At 41.6% G+C, this 12,500-nt stretch overlaps 2 protein-coding genes and 1 long non-coding RNA gene across 7 annotated transcripts in view; 1 reads left to right on the top strand and 2 right to left on the bottom strand.

Moving 5' to 3' along the window:
• The window catches only part of LOC123506237 (alpha-aminoadipic semialdehyde synthase, mitochondrial-like), a 263,720-nt gene that overhangs the window by 117,375 nt on the left and 133,845 nt on the right, over positions 1-12,500 (bottom strand). The window lies entirely within an intron of this gene.
• Positions 1-12,500, top strand: part of LOC123506334 — a 109,210-nt gene that overhangs the window by 31,761 nt on the left and 64,949 nt on the right. The window lies entirely within an intron of this gene.
• Positions 3,282-8,522, bottom strand: LOC123506454. Its single transcript, XR_006675431.1, has 2 exons — positions 7,761-8,522; positions 3,282-3,621 (listed from the first exon to the last, which is right to left on the bottom strand). It is a non-coding gene; the product is annotated as an uncharacterized LOC123506454 (long non-coding RNA).

Raw genomic sequence — 12,500 nt, 5'->3', positions numbered from 1 at the left:
CTTTACACTGAGAGATAGAGCGAGAGTTGGTCTACCTTGTGAGTGAGTGAGAGAGATAGAGATAGAGCGAGGGAAGAGATATAGAGCGAGAAAGTTGAGCAAGAGATTTTTTTGGAGAGATTTTTTTCATTTTTTCCAGGTGAGATGTGATTGGAAAATTAAAGATAGTGAAAAAGTGAGCGAGGATAGAGACACTTGCTTTACACTGAGAGATAGAGCGAGAGTTGGTCTACCTTGTGAGTGAGTGAGAGAGATAGAGATAGAGCGAGGGAAGAGATATAGAGCGAGAAAGTTGAGCAAGAGATTTTTTGACAAGCGTTTATAATTTTTTTTCCAGGTGAGATGTGTTTGGGAAATTAAAGATACTGAGAAAGTGAGCGAGGATAGAGACACTTGCTTTACACCGAAAGATAGAGCGAGAGTTGGTCTACCTTGTGAGTGAGAGAGAGAGATAGAGATAGAGCGAGTGAGGAGATACAGACTATTTTGTGTGAGGGAGCATTTCTCGTCCATTTGGAAGCATAACCTCTGTTCTCTAGTGACATCTGCATTGTGTGTGTGTGTGTGTGTGTGTGTGTGTGTGTGTGTGTCATAACTTCTTCCCAGTGGCCAAGCACCACCCTTTTGGGCCCCAGTACTTTTGGGAATCCTGGCCCCGCCCCTTTAATAAAAAAAATCTTGAAATACCTACTCCTGGAACTCCTCGTGCAGTTAAAAATGCTTAAGTGCAGTGTAGGTGGTTTAAGTATAAATGACAGGAAAATGTCAAATTTATTTATTTGATCTGTATTTTAAGCATGGGTAGGCCTAATTGTAAATATAATATTGAATTAATGACATTTGAAATGAATTAATGTTTCTTCTCTGACCTTCAGGAGTAGCCTAATAAAAGTGAATACTACTGCGAGCTGGAGTACCAATTACTGTAAAACTGCCCCCACTACGCAACTCAAGGCTTGCCTTACAACCACCTCAAGATATACAAAACCTACTTAATATTTCAATGAATTACCAGCAAAATTTCCTGTTAGGGCAAATTAAACCTGCCTTATTTTAGTTTTAATCCTAATTTAACTTCCAAATTCCACAGCCAGAAAATACTAAGCCCTCTAACTAAAATCGCAGTTCTTGTATAAATCTCCATTAATAATATACTGTGAAACATAATCCTTGGGCTTTGCTCACACCACACTCACGGTGACTCACCTCACTGGTACTGCGTCTACATGAGTCACCTCCTTCCACCTTATCCTGGCTTTTCTTCAACACAACGCTATTCCTTCCTCCTGTCAGCCACTGAGGCCAACCACACAGAAACACCCCAACACACTTTTGTTACAATGTAGTCAAACACCCATAACATTCAAAACACAATCACCTGCGTCCTCTCCCAGCCACAAACAGTGCTCAAGACATTGCTGAGCTTTCTGAAGACCCGCGCGCCACATTAATTTCCTCACACTACACTTAACATCATTAGAGTTTCAATTTCACCTTCCTTGCCTTTTTCATGGCGAAATCATTGATTACTGAGCTGTAGTCTAAGCGCCTGGCTAGCGAATTCTCAATTGACAGTAGTGACAAATGTGACAAGCGCTCTTGACCCATGGTTGATCTCTTATAGTTCTTTATTAGAGAAAGTTTACTAAAGCTGCGCTCAGCCTCAGCAACTGTAACAGGCAGTGTAGTACAGAATATGCGAAGTGCTACTAGCTACGCACACTTCACCAAAAACTGACAGCAGTTTCTTATTGTATATTTCATTCAGCAAGTGAAGAGGAGGCAGTTCTTTCTCTGAATGAAAAGTTGACCTAAATATTTTCTTCAAGTGCATCATCTCATTAACAAACTCATTTGACAGATCTAAAGAGTATTTTTGAACCAGGGATTTTGAGGCATCTTGAAGCTCATCTTCGCTCAGTGAAGCATACGTACATTAGAACTGCCGTAAAGGTGTCACATATGCCTTTAACCACCGTAAATCTCTGTTCCAGGTCAGTGACTATGTAATCTACAGTACAATAGAAAACATTAATCCTGAAATCTGCTTCCTCATTGAATTCATTAGTTGTCTTTGCACTTTGATCCACCACCTCATCATGAAATCTTTTACGCTTCCTGACCCTTTTCTCTGGAAAACTTGGTGTGATTCCTAAGGAAGTAGCAACATGACGTGCCTCTGACAATATGCCAGGCCACATGTCTCTTAGTTGTCTGAGTTCCATGCAGAGATCAGAGATGAGAGATATTTGTGTTTCTAGTGATATACCTCGTGATTGGATGATCTCATTCCGCAAATCAATGTTGGAAAGAATTTTGAACCAAATGGCAGCTAGAACAATAGAAGGATATGATGTGAAATAAATACTCTTTCAAAGAAATAACTTCTGAACGCATCTCATGTGTCATGCAAAAATTCTCAAGTGATTTATCCAAGGCGCTAAGAATGCCTGGTAAATGTTGTGCTACTGGACGAACAGCATCCACACGAGCACTCTAGCGACTTTCTGATTGTGAGTGAAGTGAACAGGGTGCTGGACTACTCGTACTACTGAAGAACACATATAGGCGCTGAATACAACCAAAGAAGGTTTCTGCAGCAATCAAGCTGATAGTTAGGTTCACTTTGTGAAACAGTGAAACTTACAAAATCAATAATAAGAATATTTTGTCAATAATTAATTAATGTTGCAATGAGCGAAACACTTACTTACATGTGAATTTGCACAACCAATTGAGTATAACAGAAAACCTGCAACTGTACTGACGGGAGACGGGTGACTAATGGAAAATCGTTGTTTTCAGAAAATGTACATGCAATTTAACTTTGAATATAACAAGCACAGTTGAAGCACTGTATTTTTTTTTTTTTTTTTTTTTTTCAGTTTTACTGGCGGTACTTTTCTTTAAGCTGCCCCTTTAATATTTGGCCTTTTCTTTTTTCAACTATCAAATTCAGGTTGCTATCACGGGCCCGGGACCCCTGGACTGCCGGGCCCCGGTACTGTAGTACCTTTTTCCCCCACCCCCCCCATGCGGGGGCCCTGCTTCTTCCTCTTCCTCCTCCTCCTCCTCCTCTTCTTCTTCTTCTTCTTCTTCTTCTTCTTCTTCTTCTTCCTCCTAATAATAATAATAATAATAATAATAATAATTCTGTTAATAAAACTAATTATATCTTCAAATTTCTTTATTTAAAACCTTTCTCCATATAAAAGCAGTAGTAGTACTAGTAGTAGTAGTAGTAGTAGTAGTAGTAGTAGTAGTAGTAGTAATAGTAGTAGTAGTACAACAAAAACAACAACTACTACTACAACAATTTGAGCACAACTAAAATTCTCTCTCTCTCTCTCTCTCTCTCTCTCTCTCTCTCTCTCTCTCTCTCTCTCTCTCTCTTACAATATAAATGGCACTAAATATAGAACAGTGGTCCCTCTCTCCCCCCCCCTCTCTCTCTCTCTCTCTCTCTATGCAGTGTAGGTGAGGTAAGGCAGGAGAGAGTGAGGGAGAGGGAGGAGAGAGAGAGTGAGAGGGGACACTGCGCCTTACACTCATTCGACACAGATGAAGAAGTGTTGGTAGTGGTTTGGAGCTCCATAGAAGATTACGCTGCCGGATTCGTGTCTGTGAAGTTAATTTTTTCATTAGTCCTTTTTGCCCTCTTCCGTTCGTGGTGGAGGGTTGGGGGCTGGTGGACGGGTGGAGGAAAGGTGGAGGTATGTCTGTGTGGAAGGTGGTTCGTGGAGGTAACTTGTGGAGGGAGATATGGAGGAAAGAAGAGGAGGTCGATGGAGAGAAATATGAGAAAAAATGTCAGGTTTTGATGTGAGACTATCTTAGAAAACGACTATTTTGATTATGATAGGAGAGTGGTAGGATAGTCAAACTTGAAGGATAGGTGGTGGAAAGGTGGAGGTATGTCTGTGTGGAAGGAGGTTAGTGGAGGTAACTTGTGGAGGGAGATATGGAGGAAAGAAGAGGAGGAGATGGAGGGAAATATGAGAAAAATTGTCAGGTTTTGATGTGACTATCTTAGAAAACTACTATTTTGACTATGATAGGAGGGTGGTAGGATAGTCAAACTTAGAGGATAGGTGGAGGAAAGGTGGAGGTATGTCTGTGTGGAAGGTGGTTCGTGGAGGTAACTTGTGGAGGGAGATATGGAGGAAAGAAGAGGAGGAGATGGAGGGAAATATGAGAAAAATTGTCAGGTTTTGAGATGAGACTATCTTAGAAAACGACTATTTTGACTATGATAGGAGAGTGGTACGATAGTCAAAATTGGAGGATAAGTGGAGGAAAGGTGGAGGTATGTCTGTGTGGAAGGTGGTTCGTGGAGGTAACTTGTGGAGAGAGATATGGAGGGAAGAACAGGAAGAGATGGAGGGAAATATGAGAAAAATTGTCAGGTTTTGAGATGAGACTATCTTAGAAAACGACTATTTTGACTATGATAGGAGAGTGGTAGGATAGTCAAACTTGGAGGATAAGTGGAGGAAAGGTGGAGGTATGTCTGTGTGGAGGGTGGTTCGTGGAGGTAACATGTGGAGGGAGATATGGAGGAAAGAACAGGAGGAGATGGAGGGAAATATGAGAAAAATTGTCAGGTTTTGATGTGAGACTATCTTAGAAAACGACTATTTTGACTATGATAGGAGAGTGGTATGATAGTCAAACTTGGAGGATAAGTGGAGGAAAGGTGGAGGTATGTCTGTGTGGAAGGTGGTTCGTGGAGGTAACTTGTGGAGAGAGATATGGAGGGAAGAACAGGAGGAGATGGAGGGAAATATGAGAAAAATTGTCAGGTTTTGAGATGAGACTATCTTAGAAAACGACTATTTTGACTATGATAGGAGAGTGGTAGGATAGTCAAACTTGGAGGATAGGTGGTGGAAAGGTGGAGGTATGTCTGTGTGGAAGGTGGTTAGTGGAGGTAACTTGTGGAGGGAGATATGGAGGAAAGAACAGGAGGAGATGGAGGGAAATATGAGAAAAAATTGTCAGGTTTTGATGTGAGACTATCTTAGAAAACTACTATTTTGACTATGATAGGAGGGTGGTAGGATAGTCAAACTTGGAGGATAGGTGGTGGAAAGGTGGAGGTATGTCTGTGTAGAAGGAGGTTAGTGGAGGTATCTTGTGGAGGGAGATATGGAGGAAAGAAGAAAAGGAGATGGAGGGAAATATGAGAAAAAATGTCAGGTTTTGATGTGAGACTATCTTAGAAAACGACTATTTTGACTATGATAGGAGAGTGGTATGATAGTCAAACTTGGAGGATAAGTGGAGGAAAGGTGGAGGTATGTCTGTGTGGAAGGAGGTTAGTGGAGGTATCTTGTGGATGGAGATATGGAGGAAAGAAGAGGAGGAGATGGAGGGAAATATGAGAAAAATTGTCAGGTTTTGATGTGAGACTTTCAAAAAACGACTATTTTGACTATGATAGGAGGGTGGTAGGATAGTTAAACTTGGAGGATAGGTGGAGGAAAGGTGGAGGTATGTCTGTGTGGAAGGAGGCAAGTGGAGGTAACTTGTGGAGGGAGATATGGAGGAAAGAAGAGGAGGAGATGGAGGGAAATATGAGAAAAAATGTCCCGTTTTGATGAGACTATTTCAAAAAACGACTATTTTGACTATGATAGGAGGGTGGTAAGATAGTCAAACTTGGAGGATAGGTGGATGAAAGGTGGAAGTATGTCTGTGTGGAAGGTGGTTAGTGGAGGTAACTTGTGGAGGGAGATATGGAGGAAAGAAGAGGAGGAGATGGAGGGAAATATGAGAAAAAATGTCCCGTTTTGATGTGAGACTATTTCAAAAAACGACTATTTTGACTATGATAGGAGGGTGGTAGGATAGTCAAACGTAGAGGATAGGTGGAGGAAAGGTGGAGGTATGTCTGTGTGGAAGGAGGCAAGTGGAGGTAACTTGTGGAGGGAGATATGGAGGAAAGAAGAGGAGGAGATGGAGGGAAATATGAGAAAAAATTGTCAGGTTTTGATGTGAGACTATCTTAGAAAACTACTATTTTGACAATGATAGGAGGGTGGTAGGATAGTCAAACTTAGAGGATAGGTGGAGGAAAGGTGGAGGTATGTCTGTGTGGAAGGTGGTTAGTGGAGGTAACTTGTGGAGGGAGATATGGAGGAAAGAAGAGGAGGAGATGGAGGGAAATATGAGAAAAATTGTCAGGTTTTGATGTGAGACTATTTCAAAAAACGACTATTTTGACTATGATAGGAGGGTGGTAGGATAGTCAAACTTGGAGGATAGGTGGAGGAAAGGTGGAGGTATGTCTGTGTGGAAGGTGGTTAGTGGAGGTATTTTGTGGAGGGAGATATGGAGGAAAGAAGAGGAAGAGATGGAGGGAAATATGAGAAAAAATGTCCCGTTTTGATGTGAGACTATTTCAAAAAACGACTATTTTGACTATGATAGGAGGGTGGTAGGATAGTCAAACTTAGAGGATAGGTGGAGGAAAAGTGGAGGTATGTCTGTGTGGAAGGTGGTTAGTGGAGGTAACTTGTGGAGGGAGATATGGAGGAAAGAAGAGGAGGAGATGGAGGGAAATATGAGAAAAAATTGTCAGGTTTTGATGTGAGACTATCTTAGAAAACTACTATTTTGACAATGATAGGAGGGTGGTAGGATAGTCAAACTTGGAGGATAAGTGGAGGAAAGGTGGAGGTATGTCTGTGTGGAAGGAGGTTAGTGGAGGTAACTTGTGGAGGGAGATATGGAGGAAAGAAGAGGAGGAGATGGAGGGAAATATGAGAAAAAATGTCAGGTTTTGATGTGAGACTATTTCAGAAAACGACTATTTTGACTATGATAGGAGAGTGGTAGGATAGTCAAACTTGGAGGATAAGTGGAGGAAAGGTGGAGGTATGTCTGTGTGGAAGGAGGTTAGTGGAGGTATCTTGTGGATGGAGATATGGAGGAAAGAAGAGGAGGAGATGGAGGGAAATATGAGAAAAATTGTCAGGTTTTGATGTGAGACTATTTCAAAAAACGACTATTTTGACTATGATAGGAGGGTGGTAGGATAGTTAAACTTGGAGGATAGGTGGAGGAAAGGTGGAGGTATGTCTGTGTGGAAGGAGGCAAGTGGAGGTAACTTGTGGAGGGAGATATGGAGGAAAGAAAAGGAGGAGATGGAGGGAAATATGAGAAAAAATGTCCCGTTTTGATGAGACTATTTCAAAAAACGACTATTTTGACTATGATAGGAGGGTGGTAAGATAGTCAAACTTGGAGGATAGGTGGAGGAAAGGTGGAAGTATGTCTGTGTGGAAGGTGGTTAGTGGAGGTAACTTGTGGAGGGAGATATGGAGGAAAGAAGAGGAGGAGATGGAGGGAAATATGAGAAAAAATTGTCAGGTTTTGATGTGAGACTATCTTAGAAAACTACTATTTTGACAATGATAAGAGGGTGGTAGGATAGTCAAACTTGGAGGATAAGTGGAGGAAAGGTGGAGGTATGTCTGTGTGGAAGGAGGTTAGTGGAGGTAACTTGTGGAGGGAGATATAGAGGAAAGAAGAGGAGGAGATGGAGGGAAATATGAGAAAAAATGTCAGGTTTTGATATGAGACTATTTCAGAAAACGACTATTTTGACTATGATAGGAGGGTGGTAGGATAGTCAAACTTGGAGGATAAGTGGAGGAAAAATGGAGGTATGTCTGTGTGGAAGGAGGTTAGTGGAGGTAACTTGTGGAGGGAGATATGGAGAGAAAAACAAAAAGAAAAAAAAATTGAAAACTTACCCAACACAGACTGAACCACCAAGCGATGAATAGGCACAGGTTAACATGGCGTCCCCTGCTGGTGCCTGGCCCTCACCAAGCGGCGCGTCACTATCACTGGTCAGGTCCCAAAATCGCAGCTTTCTGATTGGTGAATACACACACACACACAGCCAGTCACCAACCAGTAACCACACACAGAGAGAGTAAGAAAAAATTGTTGTTTTTTTGGGGATGAGATGTGTTGAGAAAATTAAAGAAAGTGAGAAAATGAGCGACGTTAGAGACACTTGCTTTACACTGAGAGATAGAGCGAGAGTTGGTCTACCTTGTGAGTGAGTGAGAGAGATAGAGATAGAGCGAGGGAAGAGATATAGAGCGAGAAAGTTGAGCAAGAGATTTTTTGACGAGATTTTTTCATTTTTTCCAGGTGAGATGTGTTGAGAAAATTAAAGATAGTGAGAAAGTGAGCGAGAATAGAGACACTTGCTTTACACCGAGAGATAGAGCGAGAGTTGGTCTACCTTGTGAGAGAGTGAGAGAGATAGAGATAGAGAGATTAAAGAGATATAAAGCGAGAAAGTTGAGCAAGAGATTTTTTGACAAGAGATTTTTTCATTTTTTCCAGGTGAGATGTGATTGGGAAATTAAAGATAGTGAGAAAGTGAGCGAGGATAGAGACACTTGCTTTACACCGAGAGATAGAGCGAGAGTTGGTCTACCTTGTGAGAGAGTGAGAGAGGTAGAGATAGAGAGATTAAAGAGATATAGAGCGAGAAAATTGAGCAAGAGATTTTTTTGGAGAGATTTTTTTCATTTTTTCCAGGTGAGATGTGTTTAGAAAATTAAAGAAAGTGAGAAAGTGAGCGAGGATAGAGACACTTGCTATACACCGAGAGATAGAGCGAGAGTTGGTCTACCTTGTGAGAGAGTGAGAGAGATAGAGATAGAGCGAGGGAAGAGATATAGAGCGAGAAAGTTGAGCAAGAGTTTTACTGGCGGTACTTTTCTTTAAGCTGCCCCTTTAGTATTTGGCCTTTTCTTTTTTCAACTATCAAATTCAGGTTGCTATCACGGGCCCGGGACCCCTGGACTGCCGGGCCCCGGTACTGTAGTACCTTTTTCCCCCACCCCCCCCATGCGGGGGCCCTGCTTCTTCCTCTTCCTCCTCCTCCTCCTCCTCCTCCTCTTCTTCTTCTTCTTCTTCTTCTTCTTCTTCTTCTCCTAATAATAATAATAATAATAATAATAATAATAATTCTGTTAATAAAACTAATTATATCTTCAAATTTTTTATTTAAAACCTTTCTCCATATAAAGCAGTAGTAGTACTAGTAGTAGTAGTAGTAGTAGTAGTAGTAGTAGTAGTAATAGTAGTAGTAGTACAACAAAAACAACAACTACTACTACAACAATTTGAGCACAACTAAAATTCTCTCTCTCTCTCTCTCTCTCTCTCTCTCTCTCTCTCTCTCTCTCTCTCTCTCTCTCTCTCTCTCTCTCTCTACAATATAAATGGCACTAAATATAGAACAGTGGTCCCTCTCTCTCTCTCTCTCTCTCTCTATGCAGTGTAGGTGAGGTAAGGCAGGAGAGAGTGAGGGAGAGGGAGGAGAGAGAGAGAGTGAGAGGGGACACTGCGCCTTACACTCATTCGACACAGATGAAGAAGTGATGGTAGGTGGTTTGGAGCTCCATAGAAGATTACGCTGCCGGATTCGTGTCTGTGAAGTTAATTTTTTCATTAGTCCTTTTTGCCCTCTTCCGTTCGTGGTGGAGGGTTGGGGGCTGGTGGACGGGTGGAGGAAAGGTGGAGGTATGTCTGTGTGGAAGGTGGTTCGTGGAGGTATTTTGTGGAGGGAGATATGGAGGAAAGAAGAGGAGGTCGATGGAGAGAAATATGAGAAAAAATGTCAGGTTTTGATGTGAGACTATCTTAGAAAACGACTATTTTGATTATGATAGGAGAGTGGTAGGATAGTCAAACTTGGAGGATAGGTGGTGGAAAGGTGGAGGTATGTCTGTGTGGAAGGTGGTTAGTGGAGGTAACTTGTGGAGGGAGATATGGAGGAAAGAACAGGAGGAGATGGAGGGAAATATGAGAAAAATTGTAAGGTTTTGAGATGAGACTATCTTAGAAAACGACTATTTTGACTATGATAGGAGAGTGGTATGATAGTCAAACTTGGAGGATAAGTGGAGGAAAGGTGGAGGTATGTCTGTGTGGAAGGTGGTTCGTGGAGGTAACTTGTGGAGAGAGATATGGAGGGAAGAACAGGAGGAGATGGAGGGAAATATGAGAAAAATTGTCAGGTTTTGAGATGAGACTATCTTAGAAAACGACTATTTTGACTATGATAGGAGAGTGGTAGGATAGTCAAACTTGGAGGATAGGTGGTGGAAAGGTGGAGGTATGTCTGTGTGGAAGGTGGTTAGTGGAGGTAACTTGTGGAGGGAGATATGGAGGAAAGAAGAGGAGGAGATGGAGGGAAATATGAGAAAAATTGTCAGGTTTTGATGTGACTATCTTAGAAAACTACTATTTTGACTATGATAGGAGAGTGGTAGGATAGTCAAACTTAGAGGATAGGTGGAGGAAAGGTGGAGGTATGTCTGTGTGGAAGGAGGTTAGTGGAGGTAACTTGTGGAGGGAGATATGGAGGAAAGAAGAGGAGGAGATGGAGGGAAATATGAGAAAAATTGTCAGGTTTTGATGTGACTATCTTAGAAAACTACTATTTTGACTATGATAGGAGGGTGGTAGGATAGTCAAACTTAGAGGATAGGTGGAGGAAAGGTGGAGGTATGTCTGTGTGGAAGGAGGTTAGTGGAGGTAACTTGTGGAGGGAGATATGGAGGAAAGAAGAGGAGGAGATGGAGGGAAATATGAGAAAAATTGTCAGGTTTTGATGTGACTATCTTAGAAAACTACTATTTTGACTATGATAGGAGGGTGGTAGGATAGTCAAACTTAGAGGATAGGTGGAGGAAAGGTGGAGGTATGTCTGTGTGGAAGGAGGTTAGTGGAGGTAACTTGTGGAGGGAGATATGGAGGAAAGAACAGGAGGAGATGGAGGGAAATATGAGAAAAAATTGTCAGGTTTTGATGTGAGACTATCTTATAAAACTACTATTTTGACTATGATAGGAGGGTGGTAGGTTAGTCAAACTTGAAGGATAAGTGGAGGAAAGGTGGAGGTATGTCTGTGTGGAAGGAGGTTAGTGGAGGTAACTTGTGGAGGGAGATATGGAGGAAAGAAGAGGAGGAGATGGAGGGAAATATGAGAAAAAATGTCAGGTTTTGATGTGAGACTATTTCAGAAAACGACTATTTTGACTATGATAGGAGGGTGATAGGATAGTCAAACTTGGAGGATAAGTGGAGGAAAGGTGGATGTATGTCTGTGTGGAAGGAGGTTAGTGGAGATAACTTGTGGAGGGAGATATGGAGGAAAGAAGAGAAGGAGATGGAGGGAAATATGAGAAAAAATGTCAGGTTTTGATGTGAGACTATCTTAGAAAACGACTATTTTGACTATGATAGGAGAGTGGTATGATAGTCAAACTTGGAGGATAAGTGGAGGAAAGGTGGAGGTATGTCTGTGTGGAAGGTGGTTAGTGGAGGTAACTTGTGGAGGGAGATATGGAGGAAAGAACAGGAGGAGATGGAGGGAAATATGAGAAAAAATGTCCCGTTTTGATGTGAGACTTTCAAAAAACGACTATTTTGACTATGATAGGAGGGTGGTAGAATAGTCAAACTTGGAGGATAAGTGGAGGAAAGGTGGAGGTATGTTTGTGTGGAAGGAGGTTAGTGGAGGTAACTTGTGGAGGGAGATATGGAGAGAAAAACAAAAAGAAAAAAAAATTGAAAACTTACCCAACACAGACTGAACCACCAAGCGATGAATAGGCACAGGTTAACATGGCGTCCCCTGCTGGTGCCTGGCCCTCACCAAGCGGCGCGTCACTATTACTGGTCAGGTCCCAGAATCGCAGCTTTCTGATTGGTGAATACACACACACACACAGCCAGTCACCAACCAGTAACCACACACAGAGAGAGTAAGAAAAAATTGTTGTTTTTTGGGGGGTGAGATGTGTTGAGAAAATTAAAGAAAGTGAGAAAATGAGCGACGTTAGAGACACTTGCTTTACACTGGGAGATAGAGCGAGAGTTGGTCTACCTTGTGAGAGAGTGAGAGAGATAGAGATAGAGAGATTAAAGAGATATGGAGCGAGAAAGTTGAGCAAGAGATTTTTTGACAAGAGATTTTTTCATTTTTTCCAGGTGAGATGTGAAAATTAAAGATAGTGAGAAAGTGAGCGAGGATAGAGACACTTGCTTTACACCGAGAGATAGAGCGAGAGTTGGTTTACCTTGTGAGTGATAGAGAGTGATAGAGATAGAGTGAGGGAAGAGATATAGAGCGAGAAAGTTAAGCAAGAGATTTTTTTGGAGAGATTTTTTTCATTTTTTCCAGGTGAGATATGTTTAGAAAATTAAAGAAAGTGAGAAAGTGAGCGAGGATAGAGACACTTGCTTTACACCGAAAGATAGAGCGAGAGTTGGTCTACCTTGTGAGTGAGTGAGAGAGATAGAGATAGAGCGAGGGAAGAGATATAGAGCGAGAAAGTTGAGCAAGAGATTTTTTGACAAGAGGTTTTTTCATTTTTTCCAGGTGAGATGTGTTTAGAAAATTAAAGAAAGTGAGAAAGTGAGCGAAGATAGAGACACTTGCTTTACACCGAGAGATAGAG

This window comes from Portunus trituberculatus, chromosome 2 (assembly GCF_017591435.1).
Source record: "Portunus trituberculatus isolate SZX2019 chromosome 2, ASM1759143v1, whole genome shotgun sequence".
In the NCBI taxonomy this organism is placed as follows: domain Eukaryota; kingdom Metazoa; phylum Arthropoda; class Malacostraca; order Decapoda; family Portunidae; genus Portunus; species Portunus trituberculatus.
The sequence above is the reverse complement of the archived record's forward strand: the minus strand, read 5'-3'. Positions and strand labels throughout refer to the sequence as shown.